Genomic DNA, 17,653 nt, shown 5'->3' with positions numbered 1-17,653 from the left:
CAATGGTTGCCTCCATGGATCATCCCACTGGAGCACGACTACTTCTTCCTTGCACAAAAATATCTAATTCCTCGTTCTGCAAATGAAATACCATTTACAAACTACAAACTACCATCCTCTCCCATCTACGTAGCTCCTCTCTTTTATATTGGTTTTTACATGATAGTTTCTTTAGCAAATAACGTGGGGATTGAATCCCAACTGATATTCATCAATAGAATATCAGTACAACCATTTACCCATTGAAGGAATGAAGATCTGGCACGAATTTCCCAAGTCTGGCCATTTTCTACACTTCTGGAAAAATCGGTTTTTTTAACAAAATGCCTCCAAATAATTTTGTGTATCTCCTTAACCATTATGAATTTTAGAAGCCTGTTTGGAGGCCATCTATATTGTTATATTTTCAACAATAACCTCTCTCATAATTTTCTGTTTCAGATCCATTGCCTCGTAAATCGTGCCTGAAAATGACTGTTTGAAATCTGAGATGCTAAAATTCTAGAAAAATAGTTTATTTTTAAAAAACTGCCTCAAAGACCGTTATGTAACTTTTAGACCATTACGAATTTTAGAAATCGGTTTGAGGCTTTTTCAACTTACTATACTGGGACCAAAACCCATGTTATAGAATTTCTTCATTCACCTTACCGTGCAAAACGAGGCAGAAGTTGGCAGATTGGAAACTGCTGCGAATTTGGGGCTGAGGCATTAATTATTGCCTAAACATAAATCTGTACAACCTGGGTGTATCTTAGCTTATGTGGAAGTGTTCAAACACCATTTTGAACAAAAACCTCTTTCATATTTCCATATAGATGTATCAATGTATGAAAGCCCAAAATTAGTGCAGGCATGTTGGTGCAGGCAAAGCTAGTGCAAGAATGTTGGTGTAGGCACAGTTGGTATAGGAATTGCTACTACAAGAATGTCAAAACCTACCATAAAAGAGCCTAACATTAATGATATTTTCACATTAAATTAAAAAAACAAGAAGAGTTCATAGATCAACAACTATCAGCTCTAAATTCCTTTAAATGATAACTTAATAGCGCATAAAACAAATAATAATGATTCTATACACTTAGTAGAGACATAAAATTATTTAGGTAAATCATGAAAATTTGGATAAAATGGAGGCTCAACAGGTTCTACAACTGTGAGTGAATTTGTGGGACTCCCAAAGACGTGTCCTGAATAGGTGTTTCATTCAATCTCATCGCGATTTCCAGAGCTTTCTCTTGAGTTCCTATCTTTTGCTGTGATAAAGCAATCCTTAGGTGCGACAGGAGTGCGACTATAAACCAATCGCAGTGCTGACTATCTATGATATTCATATTAGCTTTGCAGATCCCGTACTTCAGTCTTTGATCTAGCTCCTAGGGTGTTTCATTGGGTCTCATCGTGATTTCCTTAAATCCAATTACCGATTGCGAGGCACACTTAAGCTTACCAAATTCTTTGTTCAAATAGGTCTGAGTATCTCCTAATGACGCCAACAAATTATTAGTGGAGTACTTAACGTACCATGTCAGCACGCAATTCTGCAAAGCGGTAACCAACTGCACCTTCTTTATGTTATCATTGTAATCCGTTGTGCTGTCCATATAGCCTTCACAACAAGCCAAAACTAATCCAAATCCTTGCTTCCTAAGCCCTTGAAAATGGTCAACTTCATGGTATTCTACATGTCAAACGACGGTGGTGGTAGAGGTGGAGTGGGAGAAGGTGTATGTTGTGGGGGTGAAGGTGGAGGTGGTGTGGATGTATCCACACAAAACCCTGTCTTATCAACTGGACAACACTCTGTGGTGAAGCTTGTGCTGCTCCCTCGTCATCACTCACAGGAGGTCCAATCACTGGGTTATATTTAGGGCCTATTCTTCCCCTATCTTTGAAGAGCTTCCCAATTTGCATAGCTCCAAACATCATAGTAGTGACATAACCCATTTCTCACACAACAACATCTTAATCCAAGTATTCAAAGATCTTATATACTTACATCATGGTCCCTTGAAGAAGCGTCGCTCTGCTTGGATGTAACTGACTGAGCTATCGACCGCGAACTCTGTAAAAAATCCTCCTATAACCTGATCAAGCCAATGGTCAACAACGCTCATGATCTTACATTCAAAATCTTCCAACCTCCGCGCTAGCTTTGTAGTCCACACTATTAGACCGTCAAGCCTCCAACTTCCTTACTCGATGCCAATTTAGCTATCCACTCATATAGTTCAATTGGGAAGGTGCATAAGAAAATTTCATGTATTTCTATTTACAAATATATGTCCAACCATTGTTCTTTTGTCAGGCATGAATTCCTATTTTCCTGCGTTGTGAATTCATGGATCTTTCTATCCAAGCACTTTTCAATTTCCTTCTTGGTCGGATTCCAGTGATGTGACATCACACATCCATTTATGTAGATCTTGGTCCTGGCAATAGAACCATTTATTGGCTTAGTGGGTCCTGATCCAGGTTCAAAGTTAGTTGCACCAAACAAATCCCTACACTACTGGCCCTTTCAACATCAATCTGCATAGCGTGGATTGAATTCTCACTCGAAGAAGTATGGGGGGATGTTGTAACCAAGTTTCTGCATCTAGAGATCAATGTAATGTCTTTTTATGACCTATATCTTCCTTCGTGTAGATCCCTAAGCCCCTAAGGCTTAGCATTGTATCTTCCCTCAATTGGCCTCTAGACCTCCACGAAGGTCTATGACTGACTTTTGAGGAATACGAAAATTGGCTACTTACTCGCACCGTATATTACCCTTGGATCGGTATTTACTCAGATCTGCCTAAGTTTTCGATAATTTTAATAGAAAGTGTTATGATCTTCACGTACTCACTTAAAATTAATTGTGTTCAGATAATAAGACAGATCAAGTAAATTCACGCATCAATACATCATTATTTTATAAAGACATCATTTTATCACAGCATATATCAAAATCATACGTAACATAAGTAAAGAGATAAAACACAAGAATTTCTGAAATGATCTTCTTTATTGATCTTCAGTATATATTTACAGACTCAATACTTCCCTGCACACTCAACTGCAGGGGTCCGTGCACTCAACTGCATACACTACTCTAGGCCTCTGCGCACTCAGTTGCGGAGCATTTTCCCCTCCAAGACTTACTTCTTTGGGCTAGAATTCTTCGTTCATAGCCATAAAAAAAACCAATAGATATGCCTTGGACTCTTTAAGATGCACCTATTTATACAATCCCATGGTTTGCAGACCATGGGTAGATCTCAAAGGCCGACTCAATTTTACATGACTGAGGGTAAAAACCCTTTTTGACTCTTAACTAACTCTGTGCTCCGCGTTTTCAATTTGCGGAGACTTTACATATTTTTACATCAAAACTTGGGCTTTTGCCCCAAAATGGACCTAGGGGACCCCATCCCAACAATTTGGAGTACACAAGAGATCAAAATCAAGCCGGTACAACATGCTACATGATTGCTAGCTAGTATGTCCTCAAAGATATCTCACCAAATGACCAAGAAAACAAAATTAAAATGACATGAGGTGATGTTTTTTATTAATTAGTATGTCCTAGCACTCCAATACAAGTGGAATCACTCAAAAATACACTTGTGGACATGTGCTAAAAATTAGTAGAAAATTATTATAAAAACCAAAAAATTCAGAGCAATGAGCTAGTAGGTTGATATATGTATCCAAATGCCTATGCTAATCAAGTGAAAATCCTATGGGGAAAAATTTCTTATTAATTTGGATTTTTTTAAATTTTAATACAAGTGGAATCAAATCAATACAAGCTCATTAAAATGTGCTAAAATTTAGCAAAACAATATTACTATTTTCCTACAAGATACTTCAAAAAATTCCAAAATTGTGAACTAGTAAACCAATCCAAGTAGCTTAATGATGAATATGACTTTGAAAAGATGTCATAAGGATGCATCATACTTTTTTCTATATAATTTACCTATTAAACCTCTTTTTTAAATAATTTAACCAATCTAAACTATAACAAATGAAGCATGAATATTAAGTTCAGAACTAGGAAATGCAAGAATAGGAACTGCAAGTGAACAAAACATTCAAATAAGATAAAGGAATTGTACGACAGGTCTTTGAGGCTCCTGGGATGGCCAAGCCAAAGGAGACTCAGATTCCTATGAAGGAAACCAAGTCTTAGAAGTTGAAAATGAGACCCAACTTCACTATTAGAATCAATCCAAGTACATCCCTGCCAAAAATGAAAGTAGAGCTAATAAATAACATGTTTTCTCCAAAAGAAGACTAACAAATACATGACCCTAGAGGCTAGTTCAAATTGGTACTTATACAAATTGAGGAGGAAGCATTGTCCGTGAAAGGAGGTAACTTTCTTCTCCAAAATTCCTCAAAAATGGATTTGTTTCCCATTAATAGGAATCTTCATTAGATACTAAGTTTTGGCTTATCATGTAGAAGGGAACACATCCATATATTTTCTCAATCAGTGAAGCTCCAAAATATGTTAATGATTTTATGATATTTTCTTCATTTATTGGTCCATCCTATAGCAGGGAATAAGTCCCTAGATTATCACATCTTTCAAATCTTCAAAATCTTCCCAATATTCTCATAATATTCTACAAGAATAAATGATATAGGCATATAATATGTAATTATCTCTAAAACTTCCTAGTCAACACATTATAGATAAAAAATGTGTCGTCAAATGCAAAAAGAGAGGTTAAATTTGTTGAAGGATGGTCACATGGGCCTTGAATTATACCTATCTAGGAGGCTCATCAATGTAGCTAAATTGGATAGGGATTTTTTCTTTGCTAACAATAGCTTAGGGTGAGGGTTGGGATGTTTATTATTATTCCTAAGAAGGGTGGTTAAACTTGCCTCTTTATGGTTCAATATGAAGAGGGATGGTCCCATCCATGCATACCTTCTCTAAGGCATGTCAAAAGGCATATTTCATGGGGGTGTGTCAAAACGCATATTCCACGGGCATGTTCCAAGTCCTAAGAAATCCCTTTGGTAAAAGAAGATATATAGATACTACACACTAACTAATCTACATTTTTCCCTTAGCAAAAGGTTGGGTAGTTGACTCCACAACACTAATTGTATGCATATCTTTCAAGCAAGTTAGGTGGGAAAGAAAGAATGAATGGGTCAATGGGTACTCAATACTTTTCTGTCACTACTTATGGGGTAGATGTAAAGAGACTACTCTTCACTTAGTCATTTAGCCATTATATTATGTATATTTCTTCCTTCAAGAGTGAGGGAATGTGTGAATAAACTACTACTGGTCATGGGTTTGAGTCAAGTAGCTACACAAATGGACTAGACTAGGTGTGAGTAGGGACACTATAGTCCATTACAACCAGTTTCCCATTGATTCTTGAACTATGGAATGCTAATTGTAGCAACCAGAATTCACAAGAAAGTTGGGAAGAGGAGAACCTAATTGGCCACAAAAGGATTGATAAATCCAAGTTCTAGGTATGGGACTTCCCTTCCAAAAGAAAAATTTAGGCCATAAAATCTTCCCACTGGTTTTGTAGGCTAGTAATCCAAGTCATAAGGAAAGTCATACATATGTGTGACAACATATCTTTGAACATAGTAAAGAGATGTAATCCAATGGAAATCTATGTCAAGCCATTGAACCGACACAACCAAGCCCTACTAGGGAAGGAAAATCAAAATAGATATTTTGAGTTCTAGAATGTGAACAAACACAATAATGGAGTCGTTGAACGACCTAACCTAGGTATCCCAACTAGCTATAAAAGTTGGCTTTAGAGGGCCTTTCATCTTTGGATATCAAATCCATTCAATTCAATAGTTATGAATCAACCATTATGAATTACTCACTCACATGTAAGGTGCCTTAACTAAGTTTGTTGCATACAGAAAATAATAGAATAGCAACACAGCTTGAACATTCCATTAAGTAGTGACACACTGCTAGGTCGAGGCACAAGGGACTAGAACTAACACTGACTACTACCACTGGTTAGGGACATGTAGGGTGTGGTTAGTTGTTACAAAAACATGAACAATAATCATTCTTCACAGTGGGTTTGTGGGGTGTAGCATATCAGAGACCCCACATGTCTAATCAACATTATATAGAACCAACCCACCTTACATAACCTTCTTGAATGACTCTCTGTAGAAGATAAATAAGATAGCTTTAGGTTTCATCATTTGGGGGTTTGTATGTACAAAAAACAACTATTGAAACACCCTGAAAAAAAATCTTCAAAGGGGTATTAAGTGGCTATAGGATGACCACAAATATTGTCTCCCTTTTGGTTGAGGTTTCTTTCACAACCTTATAAGTTGCATTGATCTAATGACCTAAAGCATTTATTCCGTCGGTACTCCTGAGGGAATTATTGGTGGTTTGTAAAAAAATCACATTTATAGGTACATTTTATTGGTAAATTTGAATCCCATCTACGCACGGTTGATTCATTTGGAACCCACTTCTCCGTAGGCACTTTCTTTATATATTATTGAATATTTCCATAGCATGACATGAACTATATTTGTAGGAGGATTCATGATCTAGACTGGCCAAAAAACATACTTCTCCATGGGAAATTGAATTTAGTAGCTTTGTAATATATCCTTATAGTTTTGGGCCATACCAGTTATGGGCCCCGACCGAATACAAGGGGGAAGGATAAATATTTATTGATCTTCTTTACTCTTCTAGAAAAATCTCCAAGATATATTCGAGGATTCTCGTTCTAACATTCTTATTTTGGGCACATTCTCCCTTACAATATCCTCAATTTTTTTTGGTGTCCTTTCATTTTGAGCTTCTATGGAATATTTTGTAGCATGGATTAAATCCTTAATAATATCTTCTTGTGTTTCTGTTGTAGCTTCTTTCACAATCTCAATTTTTTTTTCTTTAAAAACCTCCTTTTCAGGATATGTAGCAAAAAAATAGTATCTATTTCCATTGTTTGTATAGAAATATGCATCCCTACAGTTCATGTAGTGATGGAATCAACAACAGGTTCTGTAGAAGCTTCAACATAATTAGTTCATGTAGCAATATTATAAACTCCTATCTCTTTGTAAACAAATAGTTTGAAATGGTGACGCTAGTGGAGATGAGTATGGGATGTTTTAAGTGGAATTCTAGTGAGTCTTTATCAATGGTTGCAACAACTTGAGAAGAAACTAGACCATGAAATGGAAGAAAAATATAGTAGAATGAATATATAGAATTTAGTTGTGCTTCAACAAGTGTGTGGATCATCATATAAATCATGTAGTTTTTTTTTCTGGGTGAAGACTATGGTGTAAGGGTTTTAATAAAATCAGAAAGAAAGGATATTTATCCAGCAAATGGTTTCAATATCAAGGTTTTATGGTAGCAGGGAGTCCAACCAAAGGAAATAGAGGTGAAGGGAGATAGATAATATAATAAGGATAGAATTGGACAATAATGCATGTGGATATTGAATCCTAGACTAATGGGGTGGATTCACCATTAAGAGAAGTGACGTTCAAGCCTAATATTGAATAACTACGAGAATATAGAAACATAAAGAGATGTATATAGCAAGGATGTGCTTACATATGTATTTCATTTTTTGAAGGAGAAGAGGTATTGTAGGATAACATGGTCCTAATAATCCTTAGTGGAGCTGGCCAACAACAAACACACCTAAATAACCTTTGAAAAATACCTAACTTTGAAATGAAGATCACCTCAAGTGATGGTGTGGAAAGTTTTGTAGGGATACCCCATATATTCCTGGGCTTCGATTTCCTCCTAAGTTAAGGAATTTGGTTCAAAAGTGGTGGCTTACAGAATAACCGAGATGAAGTGGGGTGGATAACCATGAGCTAAAGGGGACGATAAAGAATACAATACCATTTTGGCTCAAGGTCAAGACTATTAGATAGAAATTTTTGTGACCACAAATGGTGATGCAATTTATGGAGTGCCGAGTTTGGTATGTATATTTTTAATGTAGACTCAACAACTTATGTGATATGCTAAAACACAAGAAATGAATCTACTCTACTCTTTAGTAGAAACCAAAACTGATCGATGGAAATGATAAGCAGAAAAGGAATAATATCAATTGCACATAACACAATATTTCTATAGGGAAAGTAATAGCTAAAAATCCCGACTATTTATATTACATTAACTAGAAGATTTGAGAATAAAATAAAATTCTTGTTCAACCCAAACAATTCCTGCACTATTACAATCTATCTCTCTACTTCACAAACCAGCTCAAGCCAACACTTAGCAAATTTTGCTCCCTGCCAAGCCCCTACTTGCATGTGCAATCCCTAAGGGAATTCACTCATATTTAATTAGGAAAATCCCTCACCACATTTGTGCAATCCATCATAGGCATTCTACTAATTGCATGCACCATCTATACAACTCGAAAAATTATAAAACTAATAGTACATTGACCTTGAACTGTAATCTCAACTGAGTCATCCTCTGAATTGACATGCATGAGTTATTGATGAGTGAATCTTCAGTTAACTGGTGTGCTACTGAGGATGCATTGTTATCCTTCCCCACTAGGAGACCTCCTACTATTTCCTCCAATAGTTAGAACTAGTTTAACTGAATATAACTTAGTTAGACTAAGTTATCTAATTACAACTCAAAAGAAATCAACTTGGGCCCCTAAAATTTAGGGATCACTCTAAATGAATCTATATATAATTCCAACTTGAATTTCCTAAGTCAATTAATTCAATTTAACGTAATTAACTCTTAAAAGTTCCTATGAGAATAGAATTACAATTTCATTTAAGAACAAATTAAATTGGAATTTCTAGATGTTATTTTTAACATTTCTTGTTTCTATTTTCAACACTCCCTCTCAACAAGAAAGGAATTCAACTATATCCCAAAACCAGTACCTTTGGAATGTTCTTCATCCAATGCTTCTATCTAGTGTTGTTTCTACTAGAACTTCTGACAATGGAGAAAAAAAACATCCAACTTGAATTAGTATGATGAATTTGTCACTAGAGTCTTTGACTACTACTATCTCCTTCATTGTCTACTGAAAACTCTGCGCTTCTATTTCCTTTGCATTGTGCCATCTACAATGCTTCCAACTCTACTCTCTGCTCCCTAGAATCTAATTATTGCTAGTCTCTTCCTCTATTACTCTAACATCTTACTGCATCAACCACCACTGATCCATCCTACTATTGTGTACTGTGAGCTCCCATAGCAAGGTAATGATCCATGAGACAAAACATCTCAATGGAACTTGCCCAAATTTCTACACTCCTGGGACTATTACTTAGAATCCTCCCACCTCTCACCTGGAGGTATGGTCTCATGTGCTCTCTCTACCCACTTAGCTCAAAATTCCCCCCTACTGGAGGTATCTACTTGAGTGGATGCCTCAACTCGGTCTCCTCTTTGTTTTTCGAATTGTTGTTACTCCACAACTTTCTGAGGTTGCTTCTCAGGCTTCTTCTTGGGCTGCATGTTGAGAGGTAATTAACTCTCCCTCTCAACCACCAAGTCTCTAACATTTTCCTTTCTCCTCAAGGCTTTGCATGCATCTTGTACCTCAAGATAATAGGTTCTTGACTCGCACATCAATCTATTTCACTTGTCTAGTGGTGATGTGTCTAAGGAAAACCTTTCCTTTACTAAAAATCACATCATAGCCATGGTATTCTAATACCGTGATAGAAATAAGATTCTTCTTTAGTCCTAGAACATACATCACATTTGTGATTTTGAGAGGGGAGCAACACTCCCACTAAAAGGTAATTGTACTGATGTTGGTTGCGCTATACCTCCCATCATCTCCAAACCCTATGTTTTTCTTGAGGTATTTCTCCTCAAAGTCACAAAAGAGATCTCTATTCCCCGTCATATCGAATGAAGCATTGATGTCAAGATACCACATGATTCTCATTACATTGTTGGACATGCATGCAATGAGAGTGAAATCATGTTTGAATTTTAAAGCTACAGCTTCACCTGCTGCTTCTACTATAGGCTCCTTCTTCCTTGCTTTCTTCTGTGGGAAATCCATGGTATAGTGCTCGTACCCATGACAGTGAAAACAATTGATGTTCGACAAGTCCTTCTTCTTATCACACTGCTTGCCTTGGGACTTAGTTCGCTTGGTTTTCTTTTCTTTGTTGGCTAATGCAAAGTCCTCTTCCACTTCTTTGGAAGATCTCCCCTCTCTGGTGTTTCACAGAAACTCTTCTTGTACCAAGTCAGACCACAATTGCTCCCACTTTGGTAGCTTCTCCCTCCCATTAACGTAGTCTTGGTAACTGTTCCATCTCTTGGGAAGTCCTAGAAGTGCTAGGCTCACCAGATCATCTTGGCAAAAAGTGATCACGACACTTCCAGGCTCATCCCGACAATGGGTGAAGTTCGTCAAATAATTCAGAATAGATTCAGCCTTCTCCATCTTGATCTTTTTGAGTTTGTCCTTGAGTGCAAACTTCCTATGGTCACTACTATTTTGAAACAGGAAATTCCTTCCACATTGCAAATGGAGTGTCCTTACTATGGAGATCCGAGACAATGTGATCTCAAACTCCTTCTGGGTTAATCCTTTTCACGTTTGCGACACACTTTCCAAATTAAGTGAGATCTTTAGCATCAAATGCTGAAGGCTTAGGAATGTCATGATCTATGAATTCCTTGAGGTCATTGTCTTCCAACACTTCCTCCATCCTATCCTTCCAAGCTATGTAATTCAAGTTTCCCTCTAGGGCATATTCACGTCTCAAACCATAGAATGACATATTGTTAACTCTCAAGTGTGAACTTGCAAATTTGATTTCACATGCACAACAAAATTGAATTATCCTCTTCTATATTGTCTTTATCTCTATTACCATGTATATTTTTACTGTAGATTCAACAACTTATGTGATATGTTAAAACAAAAGAAAAGAATATACTCTATTGTTCAACAGAAACAAAAAATTAATCGATGAAAACAATAAGTAGAAAACGAAGAATATCAATCTCACATAACAAAATATTTCTCTAGGGAAAGAAACAACTAAAAACCCCTAGTATCTATATTGCATTAATCAAAAGATATGAGAATAAAATACAATGCTTTTTTAACTAAAATAAATCTTGCACTATTACAATCTATCTCTTTGCTTCACAACTTAGCTCATGCCAATACTTAGCCAATTTTTTTGCTTGCCAAGCCCCTACTTCCTTGTCCAATCACTAAGGGAATTATCCCATATTTAATTAGGAAAATACCTCACCACAACTATGTAATCCACCATAGGCCTTCTACTGATTGCATGCACCATCTGTACAACTCAAAAAATTATACAACTAATAGTAAATTGTCCCTGAACTCTAATATCAATTGGGTCATCCTCTAAACTGAAATGCATGAGTTATTTATGAGTGAATCCTTAGTTAACTGGTGTGGCACTGAGGATGCACTGTTGCCTGTCCCCACTACTAGACCTCCTATTAGTTCCTCCAATAGTTAGAACTAGTTTCACTGACTATAACTCACTTAGACTAAGTTATCTAATTACAACTCAAAAGAACTAAAACTAGGCCCCTAAAATTTACGGGTCACTCTACATGACTCTAGATATACTTCCAACTCGAATTTCCTAGGTCAAATAAGTCAATTTAACTTAATTAACTATTACAAGTTGCTATGAGAATAGAGTTGCAATTTCTAGATTCTATTTTTAACATTTCTTGTGGCTAATTTCAAGATGTTACACTCCCTCTTGTGCTAGCATATGCCACTAGTTGGTCTTGGTAAGTCAATGGTGATCCTCCTACTCCTTATCATTTTTTATACACCATCTAACTAGTCCAAATTATTGAGATGCTAGAATATTATATTTATAGTATCTATGACATGTATAGAGTTATGTTTGTTTTTAGAGCTATAAGTTTTGCCACAAGGGACATCCATCACCGCACAAAAGAACTTACACCTTTCACCTTTCCACTACTTACACAAAAATTATATTGGTAGCATGAGGATAAGGGGGAGGAGGAATTCACTAGACAAGCCCAAATATGGAGACTTCTTAATGAGGAATGGAGAAATACTCTACATCGTCACATTCATGTGGCATGGCTTTACCTCAACCCCATGTTCTCTTACCAATGTGGTTTTATATTTGACATTGGAGTTAGGATAGATTTATCGAATATGTTTGGAGGATGGTGCTCAGTGTGGTTTAATTCTCATAGATTTATAAACAAATGAAGATATATAAGATGGCCATTGGGACATTTGGTAAATTATGGTTGTTCAGGATAGGACCACTAAGATGCTAGGTAATATTTAAGCACAATTTATTTTAAATTTCTGTTTTTGCTACTACAACACCCTCTAAAAAAATTTCTTACACAATTGCGGATCCTTCCTAAGTCTTGTACATTGTCATCACAAACTTTCAAATCCATTCCATGTGTTTTCATGAGGGGTTTTTGTCCCATTTGCAAGATAGGAAAAATCTTGTCTCTTCACATGTTATCGCATCATGTATATAAGCCTATTATGGTGGTTTCAAGAGTTCACCTTTGCTTAAATGAGTTGTTCTAACCATGTAAACATCTATCACACTCAGTTCCAAAGTTTTGAGCATTGGCATACAAGTGTCATCACAGTTGTCGCAAAGTATATCTTAAGTGTCGCACTTGTCGTAAATTTATCGCACAGAGAAAAATGCATTGTCATGTGTCCTAGATCATATTTGTTCTTGTGTCATCAAACACTCTAAGTGTGTGATCACATTCAAAATCTTATCACTATTCACATCAATCTCACTGATCTTGCACTTAGTCATTTTTTGAAAATATTCTCGATCAAGCAGCCCAGCTTCACTTGGCCTCCCTAAGCTATGCATTACATAGCCTTAGTCCTCTACTATGACCTTGCCTCTTGGAACTACACAATGTGCAATTCATGCCTCCCAGGATTGTCGCACTACATATTTTCATTGCTCAAACCTTGACCTTGACTCCCAGAATTAAGGAATTTCTTCTCCCAACCTGGCCTTAACTACACACTACGTAGTATCTCAACTCAAGATAATCCTTCAACTCCTAAACTTCCCAACTACGCAATGGACCAACCTCTATCTTCTCCTAGAACTGCATAATGTCCTCACCCAGTGCTCATCCCTTCAGCCTATCACACTAACCCTTAGGACTACGCATTTTTCCCGTCAGCCCAGCCTGAACTATGCATTGCGCAGTCTTAAGGCTCAAGGCTCTCATTGACTGCTTGAACTATGAAATTGTGCTGTCACTCAACCCCTTTCCCAACCTGCCATCTAGTTCTAGCTCAATTAATGGATGAATATGCACAATCTTAGACTAGGGCATTTTGAATTGATGTTGTTTTGTCATGAGTGAATTGCATAAATAAGTACCTTATTATGCCATGGGGAGATGATGAAGAAGGAGATGAAGGAGCACAACATGCTGAAAGATATCTTGTAGTTGAATACCCAAGGATATCAATCAAGAGAAAGGAAAGGGACACCAGTTTGCTATCACCATTCAAGACTTGAGATCATTAAAGATTCCTTATCACCAAGCCATGCGAAGGTGAAAAGAAGAGCATTCTCAAGAAAACCTGTGGCACATAGTAGCAGTAGTGGCTTGACATTGCCGCATCATCAAGAAGTCTGTGTCAGCAATGTCATGTCATGTCATGAGTTTTCAAATGCCACACCATTGTGGTTAATGATGTAAATAATATTTTGAAAATGTATTATAAAGTGGAAGTCCAAAGGAGATGTATGGAATATGAAGAGTCAGGTAAAGTTGAAAAGTCATAGGAACTCAAACAATCATGAAGGTAAATGAAGAGTCATAAGGAAGGTGAAGCATCACTTACTCATTGTTATGTATACACCCTCATTGTAAGAGAAAATGACTTTCACCTTGGCTCCTCCTACAAGGCATTATAGAGATAAGCTCGTTCTTTTGAGGAGCAAGGAGTAGCTCCAATGCCCCACTATTGGAGCTAGTGGTGTTCATCGTATACATGTGTCTTGGAACTTTTATTGAATATAAGAAGCCCTATGGGCCACACCTTCTTCATGCATGGATTATGGATATTTGTAAGACTATTATGTGAATGTTTCTAATTCATGTTTCCTTTCATATGTGCTAAATAAGTTGAATTGTTTAAGTTATTTTGGTACTTATCATAATGAGAATGTGTTGTAATTGCTTTTATCATTGTCGCGTCCTCATGGACTATTCCTTTGTATGTTAGAGAGATCTTCCTCATTATATTGATTGCAATGACCATCACATCTCTGTGGACTATTCCACTTGGTGTTGTACAAATCCTTGTTGTTTATGAGTGTCTCTACTAGGGTGATACTATTACCTCTCTCCTAGAGGCTTACTTCTCCTCCCCTCCACAGTGAAAGAAATTTGACACATATACGATTGAACACTCACTAGTCACACCCTCTTGCTTTTCGAAAGTGCATTCGTACTCCTCTCTCCTGCTGACAGTTAGAGACAAGGTATATATTTAAGATAACTGGGAAAGGGGATATATTATGAATGGGGCTCCTATCCCAAAAGGTGTGAGGTCTATCTGGGACCACATATTAGGGAGACCCCTTGAATTTTGGCGAGTCCAACACCATCAACATTTTCAGTGCTAGAAGGAGGGAAACCATAATTTTATGGCTCATAACCTCACCAACCCCAATCTTACTTCCTCTTGTAAGGAAATAACACTCCCAACGACTCCCCTATGCAAATTCCTAAAGTTGGTAATCGTTCTGATCCTAGAACTATGAAAGATTAAAAAGTCTTCTACAATCAGACCTGGGACATCCACCCCATCACCCAAAATTTTACGATATTTATTGGATTGATACTCGGAGTAGATACTTTTCCATATTTTCCAAAGAAGAACCAAACCACCCCCACTGGGATACTAGTCTCAACAGTTGAATAATGTGTTCTCACCGCCCTTGAAGAGTTAGTATATTCTGAAAAAAATGCAAAAAAACTAGAACAACCTCCAACCTTCAACGATGGTAATGGCGATAACATAGTGCTCTTAGACGATACTTTCTGTGGGTTAGGAAAAGAAAAAGATGATGAAAGCCAATCATATTTTGACGAAGAAGTGGAAAATAGTGACGAAGACATGGAAGACCAAGATATCGTTTGGATAACTTAGGGCCACTTTCACTACCGAGTGTGTTACACAAAATTTCGAGGCACTCGAAGAAGTTATTAATGAAGTATGACCTTGAAAAAGAAATTAAAGCAGAGTTCCATCTAGACAATTTCTACCTACATTTGAAAACACTTGAGTTACGTTATGATGATGTCGCATGTAGACTATTTCTATGTACCTTAGATGGTAGAGAAAATGTATGGTATCATAGCCTTCCTCCAAACTTGATCCAGAATCGGAGGGGTTTTAAGAAATTATTTTTCGAGAAATTCGATGATGACAAAACCCTTGCCATGCTTTTGAAAGAGTTGGGAAATCTCAAGATGGAGCAGAAAGAGAAGTTGAAATATTTCAATCAGAATTTTAGCCATATCTTGAACATATTTCCACCAAAGACATAACCTCTTGACTCCATCATGATTAACTATTTCACATCTGCCTTACCATCAAGCATTGCACAGTTCATGAAAAGAAAAGCAAAACCAACTTTTTTTGAAACTTTTGAAGATGCGATTGTAATTGAAAAGGAATTGCATGAGATTGGATTCATCACAGATGATCAAGTAACAATGGACTCCAAAGACATGGGGAAAAGGTCTTAGGCCTTCGTAAGCAAGGCCAAAGAAAAGGAAGCAATTGATCTTTAGATCTTGACCCTCACTATCAAGTCTTTGTTTAATGATTTGGTAGAATTAAAACAAAGATCAAGCTAGACCACCATGAGAAGCAGGCCTCCCAAGTTAAACCTTCTGAGAAGGACTTCCAACTCTGGTACAACAACAACCAACTAGCCAAGATTGTACGAAGATCAAACATTGTGTTGAATATTGAAAGTATGTGCATGGATCAATACAGTTCATTTCATCACGAATACCATTCAGTGAAAACATTCCCACAATGGAAGCACAAGATGAACACTCTAGCTACACATTTTATTGAGACGGAGCCTAATGAAGAAAAGGAAGAAATTGTTGTGGCCAAAGAGAGCCCAAGTGTAGGGCATGCAGTGAACACATTTAGTTTCGTACTCACAGTTGGAAAGAGAAATGTCAAAAAGTAATCATTGAGTAAAAACCTTTCCCAAAAGAATACCACTCGATATACCTTAAGAAGTCAAGTGCCGACTCCTACACAAGATTTGTCAAAGCAGAAATTGAAGGAACATTTGTTAATAAAGATCATTCCACCCATTAACTCAATGCAGAATACTCAGAATAAGTCTAGAAATGAAGTCACAGTGAAAATTACTTCCACAAGAAGAAAAAGTAAGTCCAGCACTCCGGAAGTAACGGAAAAGTCAACCCACCCAGACACTTTGAGAATCTCTCCCACACTAGATTACAACATAGTTTATGAAATGAAGAAGGGTCACACAATTATCTCACTATTCAAATTAACAAAGATCATAAGCCAGTGAGACATGCTCTTACACACACTTGGAAAATCTTCCTTAGGTAATAATGCTTCTTCACAAAAGCGAAATGAATATGGTAAGTCCTCTAGTTCTATAGAGTCTATAATTAATTATTTAACATTCGATGTAAACACACTTTTCCCTCCGTTTATTTTGACATTTGAAATTTTTAATTATAATGTACACAATTTCATAGTTGATTTTTCCACATCGGTAAATGTAATTTCCCTATCTGCCACAAATAAAATCAATGCAAAATGGGATAAAACATATTCACATATCATTCAGTTGGAAAAGACTCTTTTCCATGTGATTAGTGAACTCAAAAATGTGGTTATTCATTTATCATGTGATCACTGAGTTCACCAATGTATAAACATTGGTATTGTGAACATTCCAGAAGAATATGGTGTCTTATTGAGTAGCGATGGGTCCAACAAGTTCCAGGGGTACTTTGCAATAGGCCGATCAAATTTGTGGTTTTTTTATAAGGGCAGAAACAATGAAATTTGGGTGAAATCATAATGGGACATGAAGCACATGGAAACTCCCTTAGAGGTGAGAATGAGCCAATTTATTTCACAGATCTTATCTCTGGAAATTGAACTGGGGTGATACCTTTCTCAGCCATCCCCAGTCCCACCAGATACACAGTTGGAGCTCCTTCCTAGTCCAACAAGAGAAAATGATATTTGTACAGTTAGTAGTAATAATAATAATAATATTAGTGTAGTATGTAGACCTTGTACATATGATACGTGTACTTTGTATTTTGATGGTTCCAAAATGCAGGAGGGGTATGGAGTTGGTTGTGTTTTAATAGACCCGTGACAGAGAAAATAGCTAATCTCTAGCTGCTTGGAATTCGAGTTCACAAACAACACTGTGGAATAAAAATCACACATCTTGGGTTTGAAAAGAGCCATCGACCTCAACGTTACGGTTCTCAAAACAATAGGTCACTAAAAAATTATTGTACGATAGGTACATGATACCAGAAACTATGTGTCACCTCATCTCAAAAGTTACC

Source organism: Pinus tabuliformis, chromosome 8 (assembly GCF_031772625.1).
Source record: "Pinus tabuliformis cultivar Carrire ecotype Pingquan chromosome 8, CPIR1, whole genome shotgun sequence".
Taxonomy (NCBI): Eukaryota; Viridiplantae; Streptophyta; class Pinopsida; order Pinales; family Pinaceae; genus Pinus; species Pinus tabuliformis.
This window is presented reverse-complemented; position numbering follows the sequence as displayed.